Genomic DNA, 16,858 nt, shown 5'->3' with positions numbered 1-16,858 from the left:
AAAAAAAAAAAAAAAGTCCAGCAATCTCCCTCAAAGCGTACAAGTCTTCCCTCCTTGAGAAATTATAGAATCCTACCAGTTCCCTGAGTTTAGCACTTAATTTGTATTTGGCACTTGCATTTAAACTAACTTATTACACATGCCATTTTTTAAGTAAAAAAAATATTTTTCTTTCACCATATTTTTAGATTATTAAATATCTTTTTAGATTTCTTTGTACAAATCATTTTATGTCTTCTTAATTTTTAAACATTTTTCTACCATTTTACTGTCTTATGAGAACAAACCTACCACTTCAAAGTACACAATTTTAAATAATTTGCTTGCAAAGTTAAACAGCAGTTACCCCTGGAGTCGTTTGAAGAGAAAGCACGGACTGAGTCTCTCCCAACTTGGGCAAGACACTTATTCTTTTTCACTTTGCTTTTTCCATTTGTCACGGTCTTTAAAATTCAAGAGATTTTGACACAGTGGTATAAAATTTCTCAGAAGAACACCACACTAAAATTTATCAAGACAAAAATAGGAGTGAGATTTATATGAACTAATTGTACAACTTAGAAGAAATTTAGACATATCTGCAACAACAGAATCATGTTTATATCAACCAGATCATGAATCCTTTTTTGTTTATTATTTCAAAGTATTCTGGGAGTACAAATATTTTTGGCTACGTAGATCACTTTCATAATGCTTGAGTTATGGTTCTAAGTGTGCCTGTCACCCAGATAATGTTCACTATACCCATAAGGTAGATTTCCACTCACTCTGTCCTTCCCCTCCCTGCCCTGATGGTTTCCATTGAGTTTGACTCCCCTCTGTGCACACAGGTGCTCATCAGTTAGTTCCAATTTAATCGTGAGGACATGTGGTGCTTGTTTTTCCGTTCTTTAGGTACTTCACTTAGGATCATGGTGTCCAGTTCCATCCAAATTGTTACAAAAGGCTTTAAGTCATCCTTCTTCGTGACTGAGCAGCAATCCATGGTATATATAAACCACGTCCTGTTAATTCACTCATGGGCACTTGGGTTGATTCCAGATCATGAATCTTAATAACCAAAGTTCAAGGAATATCATTGAGTTAATTCTAACAATTGAGTTTGACGTGTTAAACTAAATACTTTCATAATGGTGACCAGATTGATAAAAGAAAGAACAAAAAAGTTACAAACTGAAGATTCTGTCATATGCGGGCAAATGAGAAATCTAAGTCAAGTACAACGAGGCAGAGAAGTTGAAAGGGCCTGACACTGAAAAGAATGCTGCATGCTTGGATGTACTCAATGAGCTGAAGAATAGATCAGGCTAGGGGGGCTAGGAGGAAACACGCCTGCCAGGTGCAACATGTCGTGCTGCTCGATTACAGTCACAGAAGATGATGACTGGCACACAGTGGCTACTCAGTACCTCCTGCATGGATGAATGGACGCACAAAGGAAAGAAAGAAGGAAGAAAAGGAAAAAGAGAAGAGGAGACCAGAGGAGAGGAGAGGAGAGAGACAGGAGGGAGGGAAGGGGGAAGGGAGAAAGGAGTGTTCAGAATCAGAATCCAAGAAGAGATACCATGTTATCTACAAAGGGGATGAAGACACAGGGACCCCCTCAGCCCCCTGATAGACAGGCAGTGTCAGAGATACCAACAGCCCGGGGAAGGTACTCAGGAAGAAAGAACAGAGAAATTTAAAATGTGTAGAATCCCTAACCTGGAGCAATCAAAATAAATGGAAGATTGTTGAAATAATAACTTATATACAATCAAATAATGCAAAAACTAAGGAGAAAATACAACAACTACGGAGTCTTTTTCTCCAAGGAGAAAACAACAACAACAAATGGATCTTTCATACTGGACAGAAGTTTGATTCTCAGACCCACGGCACAGTGAGATGTCTCGAGATGTACAGCTTCAGTTATCAGAACTGGGGGTGAACTGGCACCAAAGGCTGCTTGACACTGAAACCTGGAACCCCTTAAATCGCCCCAGCCTGGAGGTGGGATGAGTCCTCAAGCCCAGGGCAGAACTGAGATGACAGGTTTGCTCAGCAAGAGACAGCCTTTGGGATAGAATACAAAAAGACTGGAAACCAGATAAGCTGCGAAGCAACCAGGATCCCTAAAGACTCCGGCAAAGAAAAAAAGGGAACTGAGATGGGGGTTCCAAAACAACACAAACATCAAATCCCACAGAAAATACATCCATTATCTAAAAACACATACGCTTCACAGTCGGCGAGAAGCCTGAATTCTCTTGTCTTACTTCTATGAGCCCCAATTACTCTAATAACCCAGGGTACTCAATCCCCTAGAGGCACAAGTGCCACCAGCCTTCGAAATTCCCTGACTTTCCACCAAGGCAACCAGTGACTGGGAGGGTCTGAGGATTATGTGAAACTGACTCTCAGAGCCCACAGGCCCAGATGGCAGGGATACCTTCTGCCTCAGCCCTGATCATCAAAGCCCTCAAGAGACAGAAGGAAACAAGAAAAAGTTAAACACAACGGAAATATCACTTTTGATGAGACTGTCAATATTGCCAGACAAATGCGGTACCAATCTTTAGCCAGAGAACTCTCTGGAACCATTAAAGAGATTCTGGATACAGCCTTGCCAGTTCTGTGGGCTGCGATGCTGATGGCCACCACCCTCATGATGGCACAGATGACACTAATGGGGGTGCAGTAGAATGCCCAGCCAGTTAATAAGTACAAAGAAAAATATTTCCATAAAGGATCATTTCATACCCTCCAAAAAATATAAACAATTGTTTTCAATTCCCTGACTTCCCTTCCACACAAAGAGCCTTGTTCCAGGCTTCTGTCAGGAAAGTGAACATCGATGATTTAGAATGAGCTGCTGACAGGATTGCTAAGTCTGAACAAGGATTCTGTGAAAATATCCAAGGATTTCCTTTCTCAAAATCAAAACATAAGACCATTTCACCCAGTATCAAGAACTAGTGCTTGCTGGAACCAAAGAGGCCGAGTGTGCACTGGGCGCTTCCCTTTCCAGCTCAGGGCAGGTCTGGACACCCCCATGCAGGCAGGTCGGCCTCAGGGGCGGAGGCTCTCTGCAGCCAGGAGGATGGGAGAGCTGAAGTCAAGGACGGGCCCGGAACTCGGGGTTTGCTCACATGGAAAGAAGCCCCTCCTCCCCCACAGCTGCCAGCGCTGAGACGCCTTCCTGCATCAGTATTCTGAAGGGCCCTCCGACAGCTGGTGACATTGAGGCTGAGCAGTTGTTGTGGTTTTTAGTCCATTCTGTACTTTTAGCCCCCAGCATCGCCTCCAGCCACATGCACTTGTTTAAGAGGATCATTTGCTACTGATGTTTGCTCGGAGCATCGGAAGATGTGATGGTGCTGCCTTTGCTTAGCAAATAAACCCAGTTTCAAAGAAGGAAGACAAACCAGACCACAGTGGAGGATTCTAGAAAGGCTTTCCAGAGCCGGGGTCTGTGCAGCCTCATCCCACAGCTTTGTGAAGCTCCTAGCGGCAGCATCCTCACCCCCGAGGCGCAATGTAGGCCTCGCAAAGCAAAAGAAATGCTCCCCCATGTCGGACTCCAGCACTGAAAAATAACAAGGGAAAAGCTGTCTGAACACCGAATGTTAACAAGCTAGAAGACACAGGCCTATCTTTAGAGAATGGGTGAGCACCCCGTAATAAGGAAGATTCCTGCATCTTCTGCACCCAGGGTGCTGACAGCGATGCCAGGGAGAGCTCCCCCCAGGAAGCCTTTCTCTACTCTGCCAGTGAGAAGAGAATCTGGCCAGGTCACTCATGTCTCTCCCGTGAAAAAACACTCATTCACGTCAGAGCCTGGATCCTAGAGGATCAAGACGGCGCGATTTTATTCCGTTTGTCTTCTTCACCTTCCGAGTCTGTGCAGTCCTTTCCCCAGCTCGAATGGCTGACAGCCTCCTCCCTCCACCCCTCTCTCCCTTCAGGACAGGACAAAGAAGCTAAAGAGACAAATGAGGTTGGGGTGGAGACCTATTCAATTAATTTTTTGGCACTCCAGTGAGCTAGCTGTATTGACAGATTCTCTCATTGTCATCCTGGCAGAAAGTTAAAGACCTCTCCTCTTTGAACCTCGGTTTCCTCCACTGGGAAATGAAAATGAGAATGCCCGTCTTGCAGGGCTGCTGAGGGAATTAAATGCCGTGTGAGTACACATGCCCAGTGTGCAGCCGGCATACAATACACGGGAACAGGTATCCTGTGTTCTCCCCTGACAGGCACACCAGCACCTGTGTACTTCCACTGCTTGTCTGTACCTGGCTACCAGGAATACAACACACAGCTCAACTTCACTGGTGCCAAGCAGCCAATCTGGCTGCCTGTATCCCTGACCCCTGGAAAACAGGCAAACTCTCTGTTATCAAGGCTGAGTGAGCCCCAGAGGACAACCTAAGCTTTGCCAACAGAAAGGATTGACCTTTAAACTCAAATGGAAATGAGACAGAAGTTCTTTTCAGAGTTCAAAACCTCCAGGTGCCTCTCCTTTCCATTTCATAATACTTCCTATAGTACTTGCAATTACAGTCTGGCTTCAGAGAGCAATGTTGTAATTCTAAGGCCAGACTGTATCAATATTTCTGATCCACATGAAACCACGTTAAGTGCCCAAGAAAATCTTGGACGCTGTAAGATTTACAGTCCAATTTCTAAACCAAAGTGGTTTGCATAGTCTTTGGATAAGAATCTGAAATCATGTTTTCTTATCTAACCCAGACCACGTTAAAAGAAGAAAAAGAAGATACAGTATTTGCTTTCCACCGAGTGGTTTGCAGCCATACAAGACCAAGGAAAACAATTATCTAGAAAATGAGTGTTACAAATCAACGGTTCCTGTACAGAAAAGACATGACACCACATTTCATAGAGCTTGGGAGTATACACCTGAAATAACTACCGCGAAACAAAAAAATCACCCATTGAACTCAAATTGTATCATTTATTTGGACCCTGACTGCTATCTCTCAGATTATGATGAAAGGGATGTGATAAGAGGAGATACTGCCTCTTTGAGCAGTGACTGGGGCTGGTTGGGGCTGTAAATCTGTAGAGGTGTTAACCTCTCATTACAGTCTACACACACCTCTCCCCACAGAAGTAATGGCAGCCACGGGGCCCATCTGTCTCAGCTGGAATGGAGACATAGAACTCCATTTAGCTGTGGTGCAGGTCAGTGGTTTCTTGGGTATAGTTCTCCCCCTTCCCTAGTGAATCAGTACCACATGCCCCTAGGATGAATAGGATTTTTGTTGGGAAAACTGGAAGCATATTCTTAGATGTGTAAGTAATTCCACATTCCTTAGAATGGCTGCCATACTGAACTGGAAAAATAGAAGTCAAGTCATGCAAGGAAAATAGAAATAAATAATAGCCGTCAATGGGAAGTAGTCTTCAGATAGGTTTTTCAAGTCTTTCTCATCTTAGTTGAGGTCTTCAAACACCATTCTGATCTTCAAACGACGTTTGCATTATTGTAACGTCCATTCACAACCTCAGAGTAGTTTCAAAAATTAACAAATTCTCTATTTTCCTCAGAAATGAATCACTGAAACCATTTCAAGGTGAGTGCTAGAGAAATGGATTCCCAGTGCACTAGGAGAAGAGAGCATTGAAGTGGGAATATTTAAGAAAATGTCTGAATTCAACTTGCTGAAACTGAACAAAATAAGCAGACTAAGATCTGGAACAGTTCTCCCGCATTCACTCCGACACATCCGCCTTCCGGAAAGGCATTGTCTCATAATCTTTCACAGTCCTGCTGGACAGTGTTCCTAAGGTGAGAACTAGCCAGAGGAAATTGACTCCATTAGCAGTGCCCTTCAGCACCACCTCCAAGCTTCACATACTTTCCTCCACCCTGGAAATATGTCTCATTTTTCTCTTTTCTGCTAGATCCTTTTCAGATAGGAAGCATCTGAAATTCCTGAGAGCTTGACAGAAATGCAGACTCTCAGACCCCACCACAAACTACTAAATAAGAATGTACATTTTATCAGGATTCCCGTGTGATTTTCTTACACATAAAATTTGAGAAGTCAGCACTACGTTGCGTTCTTCCAGTTCCTAAACCCATTTCCACCCGGCCCCCTGAGGTTCCCCTCTTCTTTTATTAACGTCCCTAAAGTTTTTCTTAGTGAGCTTGTCATGATCTCAGTCACAAATCTTTCTCCTATTTCTATTCTGTCCCATCTCCCACAGCATATGAAGCTGTGTGCAGGAAGCTATTACTTTTATTTTCTCTTGAGCTTTTCATTATCTGTGCTTACCTGGGTTTGCCCTGTCTCCTTCATTACTCTTGTAGTTCAGCTCATACCCCATTAATTGCTTATCTACTCTGGGCCAGGCACGGTGGCAGGTGCTGTAGTTACAAAGGACTACAGCACCTGCTGAGACATAGGAGCTATCCTCCAACAGATAAAGTCTAGCAGGCAAGAGCTAAATTCTCTCCATCCCAATAGCAGTCTCTGCTGTGAGCTTTCCAAGGGTACCAACAACTGACAGAACAGTTTCATGAGCTAAAACTGAGCAAAATATAACAAATTGGGGCAAGAAAAGTGCCTTTTATTTCTATACTTGGATTAAATGGCCAACACCCAAAGCAGAAAAACCACCAAGCACCCTTTTCTGCCCACTCTGCTTTCTGGTTTCCTCCTAATAAATTTTTTGCAAATGTATACAAGACCCATCTGGCATCTTTATCAAAGCAACAGAAAAGAAGCAGTTGCATACCCTAAAATCTTTGGGGGCAGGTCTATCTCATAACCTACTTTCAAAAATATGCCCAAAGGGAGAACATACTGTATGTAGTGGAGTAGAGATGGCCTCAAATTCTTCATCATTCCCCTCATAATAATGTAGATTGTTAACCTCCTCTTGAATATAGGCTGTCTCTGTTCACCTTAATGAACTGTGCTGGTTCTAGGCCTAAGTTTTAAGTGGGCTGGCAATCTCCACCCTTGCTCTTCAGGAGCCCTGAGCCACTATATGAGCAATCTAATTACCCTGGTGGAGAGAGCCCATGGAAAGAGAGGCCTGCAATTGCATGGAAAAGAAGGGAGGCTCAGCCCCTCCAGAATGCCAGCCTTCAGATGACTCCAGTTCCATTCTCCATCTGGCTACAGCCAGATGAGAGACTCCAAGACACACATGCAGAACCACCCAGCTGAACCCAGTCAACCTATAGAACCAAATGAGAGACAATCAAATGGTTCTTGTTTTAACCCCTAAGTTTTGGGGAAGTTAATTATACACCAATAAAAAATTGGAATATATATATATAATGTATAAAAATCAGTATTTATATACAAAGAATAGTCAAGCTGAGACTCAAATCAAGGACTCAATGCCATTCATAATGACTGCAAAGAAAATAAAATACCTAGGGATATAGTTAACCAAGGAGGCAAATGATCTCTCCAAGAGAATTACAAAACACTGATGAAAGAAATCATAGATGACACAAAGGGAAAAGCATCCCCTGCTCATTGGTAGAGTCAACATTGGATTGGTAGAGTCAACATTATCAAAAGGTCCATATTGCCCAAAGTTATTCACAGATTTAGTGCAATCCCTATCAAAATATCATGTCATATTTCACACTTCTCAAAAAAATTATTCTATGCTTAATTTGGAACCAAAAAAGAACCTGAATAGCCAAAGCAATCATTAGGAAAAAGAACAAATCTGGAGGCATAACATGACCTGACTTCAAATTATAAGGCTGTAGTAATCAAAACAACACAGTAACCAAGAGATGAACCCAACTACTTAGCATCATTTGATCTTTGACAAGCCTATCAAAAGTATTCAGTGGGGGAAAGACTCCCTATTTAACAAATGGTGCTGGGTGAACTGGCTGGTGACCTGTAGAAGACTGAAACTGGACCCTCACCTTTCACCATTAACAAAAATTGATTCTCACTGGATAAAAGATTTAAACTTAAGACACAAAACTACAGAAACACTAGAAGAGAGTACAGGGAAAACACTTGAAGAAATTAGCCTGGGAGAATATTTTATGAGGAGGACCCTCCGGACAATTGAAGCAACACCAAAAATACAGTACTGGGATATGATCAAACTAAAAAGCTTTTGCACAGTCAAAAGCACAGTAAGTAAAGCAAACAGACAACATTCAGAATGGGAGAAGATTTTTGCACATTATGCTTCCGATAAAGGTTTGATAACTAGAATCTACAGAGAACTCAAGCTAATCAATAAGAAAAGAATAAATGACCCCATTTCTATGTGGGCAAAAATCTTGAACAGAAACTTCTCTGATGAAGATAGGTGCATGGCCTACAAACATATGAAAAAATGCTCATCATCTTTAATCATCAGAGAAATGCAAATCAAAACCACTTTGAGATAACATCTAACTCCAGTAAGATCAGCCCGCATCACAAATTCCCAAAACTACAGATGTTGGCGTGGATGCAGAGAGGAGGGAATGTGTCTACACTGCTGGCAGGAATGCAAGCTAATACGACCTTTTTGAAAAGAAGTTTGGAGAATACTCAAGGAATAAAAAGTAGACCTACTGTTTGATCCTGCAATTCCTTTACTAGGTATATACCCAGATGATCAAAAATTATTTTACAACAAAGATGTTTGCACCAAAATGTTTATTGCCGCCCAATTCATCATAGTCAAGACATGGAAACAGCCTAAGTGCCCATCGACCCATGAATGGATTAACAAATTGTGGTATATGTACACCATGGAATACTATGCAAGCATAAAAAAGACGGAGACTTCACATCGTTTATGTTTACGGGGATGGATCTGGAACATATTCTTCTTAGTAAAGTATCTCAAGAATGGAAAAAAAAGTATCCAATGTACCCAATACTACTATGAAATCAATATATAACCACCTACACAATCATATGAATGGCAAAACATAACTATAGTCCAGAAAGTAGAAGGGAAGAGGAGAGAGAGGGGAGCGAGGTGGGGAGTTGGGAGAAGAGAAGGTACTTGGGGGGACCTCACCTAAGGTGCATGATGCAATGGTACATTTCAAAACTATTAAGAAATGAGTATAATTGTGATGAATGTGTTACTTGGTTCAACGTAAACATTTCACATTGTATATCAAAGCAGTACCCTGAACCCTATGAATGCATCATTGCACAAAGTTATGATTTAATTAAAAAAATTAAAAAATTTAAAATGACATGGAAATATGTAAAAAATATATTAACTTGGAAAAAGTTATACATAGTAAAATAATAAATTACAATATGGCTCTGTTTCACAGTTAAAAGTTGCATTAAATGTATTTATTCCTAGAAAATAATCTAAATAAATTGCACAAAATGTGAGTGGAATTATAGATGATTTTAATCATCTTATTTGTATGTGCCTTTTCTTTTATTAATCTACAATGAACCTGCATTACACATGTAAGTTTTAGAAATAAAAGTTGGGGTTTTAAAGTTAAGTAATTATTTTTTTTAAAAAAGACATGGTACTGGAATAGAAGTAGAGAAACAGGCCAATGGTATGGAATAGAGAACCCACAAATAAAATCATCTTCCTATAACCAACTGACCTTTGACAAAGAGAATAACAAAACACACTTAGGAAAGGAAGCCTTATTCAATAAATGGTGCTGGGAAAATTGGATAGCCATGCACAGAAGAATGAAACAGAACCCCTATCTCTCACCATGTATAAAAAGTAATTTAAAATGAATAAAAGACTTAAATATAAGGCATAAAACCATTACAACTATAGAAGAAAATGAAGGAAAACTTTTCTAGACATTGGCATAAGCAAAGAATTTGTAACTAACACTGTAAAGGCAAATACAGCAACAACAAAAACAAATACATGAGAGTTAAATTAAAAAGCTGCTGCACAACAAAGGAAATAATCATCAGAGTGAATAGATCATCTACAGAATGGGAGAAAATATTCACAAACTATACATCTAATAAAGGCCTAATAAAATCCACACTCTACAAAGAATTCAAACACATCAGCAAAAACAAAAAACATTAAAAAGTGATTAAAAGACAGGAACAGAAGTTTTTCAAAATAAGATAGATAAATGGCCAAGAAACATATTTTAAAAGGTGCTCAACATCACTAATTATCAAGGGAAATGCAAAGTAAAATCACAATGAGACACCACCTCATCCCTTATCTCCAGGACGGCCATAATTAAAAAGCAAAAAAACTACCTAACAAATGCAATCAATGTAACTTGGTTTCTTGTACCTTCAATGAATCCCCAACAATAAAACAAAATAAAATAAAAAGCAAAAAAAAAAAATAGATGCTGGCATGGATGTAGAGAGAGAGGAACATTTGTACATTGTTGGTGGAACTGCAAGTTAGTACAGCCTCCATGGAAAATAGTATGGAGATTCCTCAAAAAAATAAATATAGACCTACCATTTGATCCAGCAGTCCACTACTGGATATATACCATAAATATTACCCCAGGGAAGAATACTGATAACAGAGTAAATGCTCGCAATATAAAAAATTATAGATACAACTAACTTTCTGTGCCTGTTTCCTCATGTCTAAGTGGAAATGACACCACTACATTTAAGTGATTTTAAGACACAGATTTTCCCACATTTTAACATTTCTGAAAAAAGAAAACTCTGACTTAGAATTAGCAGTTTTTCCTTTCTTTCTCACTGTACATAAGATGATGGTGCATCTTGGAATCCATGGCATCTTAGACTTGGTGGATAGAGAGGTAGGTTGTTGTGAGGATTGGAATTGTGCTTCACAAGAGGTGGGCAGTAAAAAATAATTAGCTTTTGTCACTATTATCGAATGGGAGCTCCTCTGCACACAGGTGTCCGCCTTCGCAGGAGCAGTCCACTGGAGAGGGCTGAGCAACAGTGACAGGACTCCCTACCAAAGGTACAGGCCATTTTGGTGCTTGGATTTCACATCACCTGTCCCTTCCCATCTGTAAAAGCAGGGCATCTTGGAACACCACCCTCCTCCTCACCACTCAAACACACACGTGCATTCTCATTCAACTGGCCTGAGATAATACCCTGGCATTGGGATTTTTTCAAAGCCCCCAAGGTGATTCTGATTTGTACTCAAGTTTTAAAATCACTACATTAAATTAGAATTCCTGAGAATTCCCAGGAAGAAAACCAATATAAATCACCAAACCTAGGTTAAGATCCCTGCCCCTCACTTTGCCTAGCTAAGTGATAAATTTACCTAACTTTTCACAACCTCAATTGTTTCACCTGCAAATTGGGAATAATCAACTTCAGAGGGTTGTTTTGGAGCTTAAAGAAATGTCGTCAAATGAGCTGAGCCTTGTATAAGTAGGTTATTACCAGCGTCATCTTAAGGTCCTTTTAGCATCTACCCAGTGACTTGCCAGGGGAGACGCTTCATAAATATTTTCTGATTTGAATTGGAGGAAAGACCCTCTCGTGACAGTGAAGAGTAGGCAGAAGGGCCGGCAGAGGGTGACAGGTTAGGGCCCATTTCATCCTTCCGCCCAGCCCCGTGGCTCCTCACGCGGTGGGAGCACACAGTTCCCCAGCAGGGCAGCACCCCACCCCAGGAGTCCGAGGGAGAGTTCTCCACCCTTGAGACAGTCCCTCTGCGTTCAGCCTCCCACACAGGTCAGTCAGCAGGTGGGCAGCTTCTGATGACTTGGTCAGAGGCACAGTCCGAGGGATCTTGACAAACTCCGGGCACTGAAACAAGAAAACATGTGCTCTACTAAATGCAGGGCTGCGGTGTTCCCTTCCTGGGCAATGAACCCTGACCTCAAGAGCCCAGCGGACAGACAGGTGCCGCCCCCCTGGCCTTCCCGTTCCGTGTACCCGGGCGGGGAGACCACCAGCCAGAACTTGCCACACTCCAGCGAGAAGGGAGCGGCACGACGAGAGAACGCGGGGGAACGAAAGCCAGGTTCCATTCCTCCCGTCAGCATCAAATTTTTATTTCTTGCCTTACAGAGATTCTGCAGAAGAGACGCAAAATGACTTTCGGAATCAGAATGGAAATCATTTGCTGCCCTCTTCTGGGAGCCTTGGCTTCCTGCTCTGCCCGCTGCCAAACGGGGCAGTGACTCCCCTTTGAGTCACGTCAAAGGGGACACGCTTGGCGGTCAAAAGCCGTGCTCCCTCTCCGGAGGGGCCTGGAAACAGCGCCTCCGCCGCTGCCACCCATCCTGCTGGTGCAGGACTCGGTCTACTGCTGGCCCCGGTGTGCGTACTCCAGGGAAGTCTGGCTTATACCCTTAGCCGTGGAGGGAAATGCGAAGGAGAAGCACCGAGTCTGACGTTTCTCGTGGAAGCAGCCCAGATGTCCCTCAGCCCATGAATGGATTAACACACTGAGCAGATGTACACCATGGAGTTCTACTCAGACATAAGAAGAGACGGAGACGTCACACCTTTCGTATTTACCTGGATAGAGTTGAAACACATTCTTAGTAAAGTATCTCAAGAATGAAAAAAAAAAAAAATCTAACGCTACTCGATACTAATATGAAACCAATAGAAAATCAACTACATGATCAAACAAAAGATAAAACACAAATATAGTCTGGCAAGGAGGAGGGGAGAGAAGGGAGAGAGGAGGGGGAGGGTGATTGGCAGGTTCTTAGCTAATGTGCACAGTGAGGGTTTTCAGTCCCCAACCCCCACCCCCACTCCCATGAAGGGCTCAACTACATTCTGAACTTTACCTTAGAACTGAAAACAATGTAACCTAAAAATTTGTACCCTCATATTAATTTGAAATAAAAAACAAAAATCTGTCTTGTCATCGTGCTAACAATTCCCTGTGATGCAAATCTGGATGTGGACTCCTGATCTAACCCTGGATCATGGGGCTGAGGGGGTAAGGGGAGAGACCAGTCCTCAGGGTTACCTGTTCTCCAGAATAGCAGGGGTCAGGGGCTCATACTCACAAGGAACCCTGCACCAGAATAAATGTGAAACCAAACCAGGCCCCAGGGAGCACCCGGGAGGCAAAGGCAGTGAGGGTAGCCTGAGCTGGGAGCAGACGCTGTGCTCCCCACCGCAGCCCTGTCCCTAATAGGCCAAGCAAGACTTTCAGCCCAGCAGGGTCTAAGAGAATTGTTTTTGTTTTTAGGAATGTTCAAAGGTATTCTCTCTAGCTTGGAATATATCCAAAGTCTGCGTTGCAGTTGTAGTTCCTCTAGAGACCGCCCTGTGCTAATGAAAGATTTAAGATTTCCCTGTTAGCCGTCACATCATTTGCAACCTAACTAGTGACAGAAAAAGGAGCCCAAATGGATTATTTTTTTAATTATTATATTCTCAAATGTATACATGAAATTTCAGAAATCTTACAGAAATGCAAGAGTATATTCCATTAACAATGTTCTAAGAAGAGGGAAATCTTAATAAGATAGTACTCATTTACCATTTTCTTTTTTATCACAACACAAAGGCTACTAATGCTATTGCTGGAGTAGTGGTTTTTAAGTAGCATTCATTCGGCGCCCCTTGGCATGCCAGTAGAAAAGGCTGTTTTATGAGCATCCTTCATCCCAAGATCACCTCTATTCTTATACTAAAGTTGGCCCATGCAGAAACCTATCAATGAATTTCTTTCTTTCTTATTCAATTGACTGTCCTAGCATTGCTTAGCTATGGCTTCATGTTAATGATTCCGCAAGTGGAAAACTCACTAAACACACATCTCCTCACTCACCTAAACTACCTGGAAACTTACCTGGCCCCACTTTCTAGAGCCGCATTGTCCAATATGGTTGCCACTAGCCATGTTTGTCTATTTAAATTTATATTTTTATGCATTAAAATTAAAGTCCCTCCACTGCACTACTCATGTTTCAAATGCTCACTACCTACATGTGGCTACCATATGGGATAGCAGCAAGTATTGAACATTTCTAAGGTCACAGAAAGTGATCTTGGAAATAGGGTATTGTTGAAAATCTTAGACAAGGCAGAGAAAGCCCTTTACAGTCTGGTCCCATCTACCTACTTCCTCTCCTCTCTGGCTTCTTCCTCCAAATATCCCCGGTTCATGGGCCCCAATATCATCCCTCCTACTGATCTCCCAGGATGGCTCCCTCTACTTCTTACCGCCACTACCTGTAATCTAGTTACTCACTTACTCATCTCTTAAGATTCAGTTAAATGTCAGATTAAATGTCTCTGCAGCTTTTCATGATCCACTTTCTCCTACCACACAATAAGGTTCATTGGTCTCTTGTGAGTAATTCCATAGCTGTATATTTTTTTCCTTGAAACAGAGTCTCACTTTGTTGCCCTTGGTAGAATGCCGTGGAGTCACAGCTCACAGAAACTCTTGGGCTTAAGCAGTTCGTTTGCCTCAGCCTCCCAAGTAGCTGGGACTACAGGCCCCCGCCACAGCGTCCAGCTATTTTTTGGTTGTAGTTGTCATTGTTGTTTGGCAGGCCCAGGCTGGATTTGAACCCGCCAGCCTCAGTGTATATAGCTGGCGCCCTAGCCACGGAGCTAAAGGTGCCGAGCCAGCTGTTTACTTTTTATAGAATATTTATTACTTGGTAATTTTTCCTAATAATATATGTACTAACATATGATATATTTGATTACAAAATATTTTTATCTTTTTAAATATTATTTAGAAATTTGTGGATTATTTTTAAAAATAAACATAAGGGCTCAGCACCTGTGGCTCAAGTGGCTAAGGTACTAGCCACATACACCTAAGGTGGCGGGTTCGAATCAAGCCCGGCCCGCCAAACAAAAATGAAAGCTGCAACCAGAAAATAGCCAGGCGTTGTGGCGGGCACCTGTGGTCCCAGCTACTTGGGAAGTGGAGGCAGGAGACTCGCTTGAGCCCAGGAGTTAGAGGTTGCTGTGAGCTGTGATGCCATGGCACCTACCCAGGGGGACAGCTTGAGGCTCTGTCTCCCAAAACATTTTTTTAAAAAATGAGCTTTGATCCCACTTTATTCTGAAATACACCTCTCAGAAAACACCTCCTCCATCTTTAGGGCCAGAGTGATCTGGAAAAGTTGACTAGGGAATGAAAGCGTGGGGTCAAATCCTGGCTCTGCCCTAACGATCTGTGTGACCTGAGGCAAGTCACTAAGCCTCTTGGTTTTCTCACTTATTAAGTGAAGATTTGGGTCTGTTGATCTCTGAGTCACTCCCAGGTTTCCGTCTAAACAGGGACCCATTGGAAGGAAGAATGATGGGCAGCACAGGGTTGGAGAAATTAGTGAATGAATCCGAACTCCCCCATCTTCATAATGAAGCATCAAGAAACTAAACCTACATTTCTGTTTGTACTCCCCCAAATCATATCAAGCTGGATAACTTCAAGAGCTGTTGCTTCAGTCAAGCCACCAAAGCTACCAGATTCTGACAGGCAAGTCACAATTCACACTCAGTAGCAATCCACCTAGAGCTGGCCTCTCCGACTTGCTGTTTATGATTAACCCTCAAATACTAGACTTATTGGGGGCATTTAAATGTACTAGGAGACTCAATATAATACTAAACAAGTCAAATATTACTAGCCCCTGAAGTCTATTGATCTGGCTGTCTCCTGAGATGTTGAGGACTCAGCTGGAACATCATCTTCTCAGACTTTCCCTGACCAAGCACCAGCCTCAATCATCCTCCTTCACATTAACTCCTTTGGTGTCCTATGTAACACTTATCATTATCTGACATCATCTTTCTTGTCTGTTTCCATGTCTATTATGCACCAAAATACAAGATCTATCAAAGCAGAACTTTCTCTATCTTATTCACCGAGGTTCCCCTCGCACCTAGAATAATGACTGGTCCATGTTCACAGTAAACACATAATAAATGTTTATGAACGAATAAGGTCAGGAAACTATGGCAGAATCCTCCTCCCTTCAGCTCTGTAAGACACAACCAAGTTCTTCCAATTGGCTCCTGTTGCTTGTAGTCAAATGAATCTTCACTGATGCAAGACCAAGTGCACTCCATTCCAATCCGCGGCACATGACTCTCACTTAATATTTATCTGGCAGATGTCCCTGTAACAGTATGGATACTTAATTACAGCAAAAATAAATTTACACATGACCAAAGTTGGCTGTTCATCAGTCAGAAGCTGCCAGCCCACCGTTAAGTGCAGGAATGTGGGGGAAACCAGAAATCCAGGAAGTGCCCAGACTGCTGAGGAAATGGCAGGAGACCAGAATCACCAAACTTTATAAAGCCCTACATTCACATTGTAATTATTCACATAATCAGACAACAGGAGCTAGAAAGTTCTGGTTTCTTGGCAGCTTAAATCGAAGAGACCTGAGGGTGTTGGCTGAGCCTAAGCTAATGCTATATGAACACACACAAACAAGGAGCTCTTAAGTAAATTGACCGAATCCCCATAACACAATGGGTAATAATGATTCTTCAGACTGTGTGGGTTAAATATTATTTGAAGTATTGTACCCAGGTCTGTTGTCACCCTAGAAGGATGACACTGGCCAGGGATTTTTCTGGAGAAATACATGTCATGAGAGATGTGCAAACCATGTGACGTGTGGGACAATCAAGATTAGGGGATGTTTGGCTTAGGAAAGGAAAGACTTAAGACAGTCTAATCACCGCATCACATATTTATTTGTTTTGTTTTGTTTTATTTGAGACAGAGTCTCCTTATGTCTCCCTCAGCAGAGTCCCATGGTGTCACAGCTCACAGCAACCTCAAACTCTTCAGCTTAAGTGATTCTCCTGCCACAGCCTCCCAAGTAGCTGGGACTACAGGCACCCGCCACAATGCCCAGCTGTTCTTTGGTCATAGTTGTCATTGTTGTTTGACAGGCCTGGGCTGGGTTTGAACCTGCCAGCTCCGGTGTATGTGGCTGGTG

The sequence above is a fragment of the Otolemur garnettii genome, unplaced genomic scaffold (genome assembly GCF_000181295.1).
Source record: "Otolemur garnettii isolate 467f Iridium unplaced genomic scaffold, OtoGar3 scaffold00132, whole genome shotgun sequence".
In the NCBI taxonomy this organism is placed as follows: domain Eukaryota; kingdom Metazoa; phylum Chordata; class Mammalia; order Primates; family Galagidae; genus Otolemur; species Otolemur garnettii.
This window is presented reverse-complemented; position numbering follows the sequence as displayed.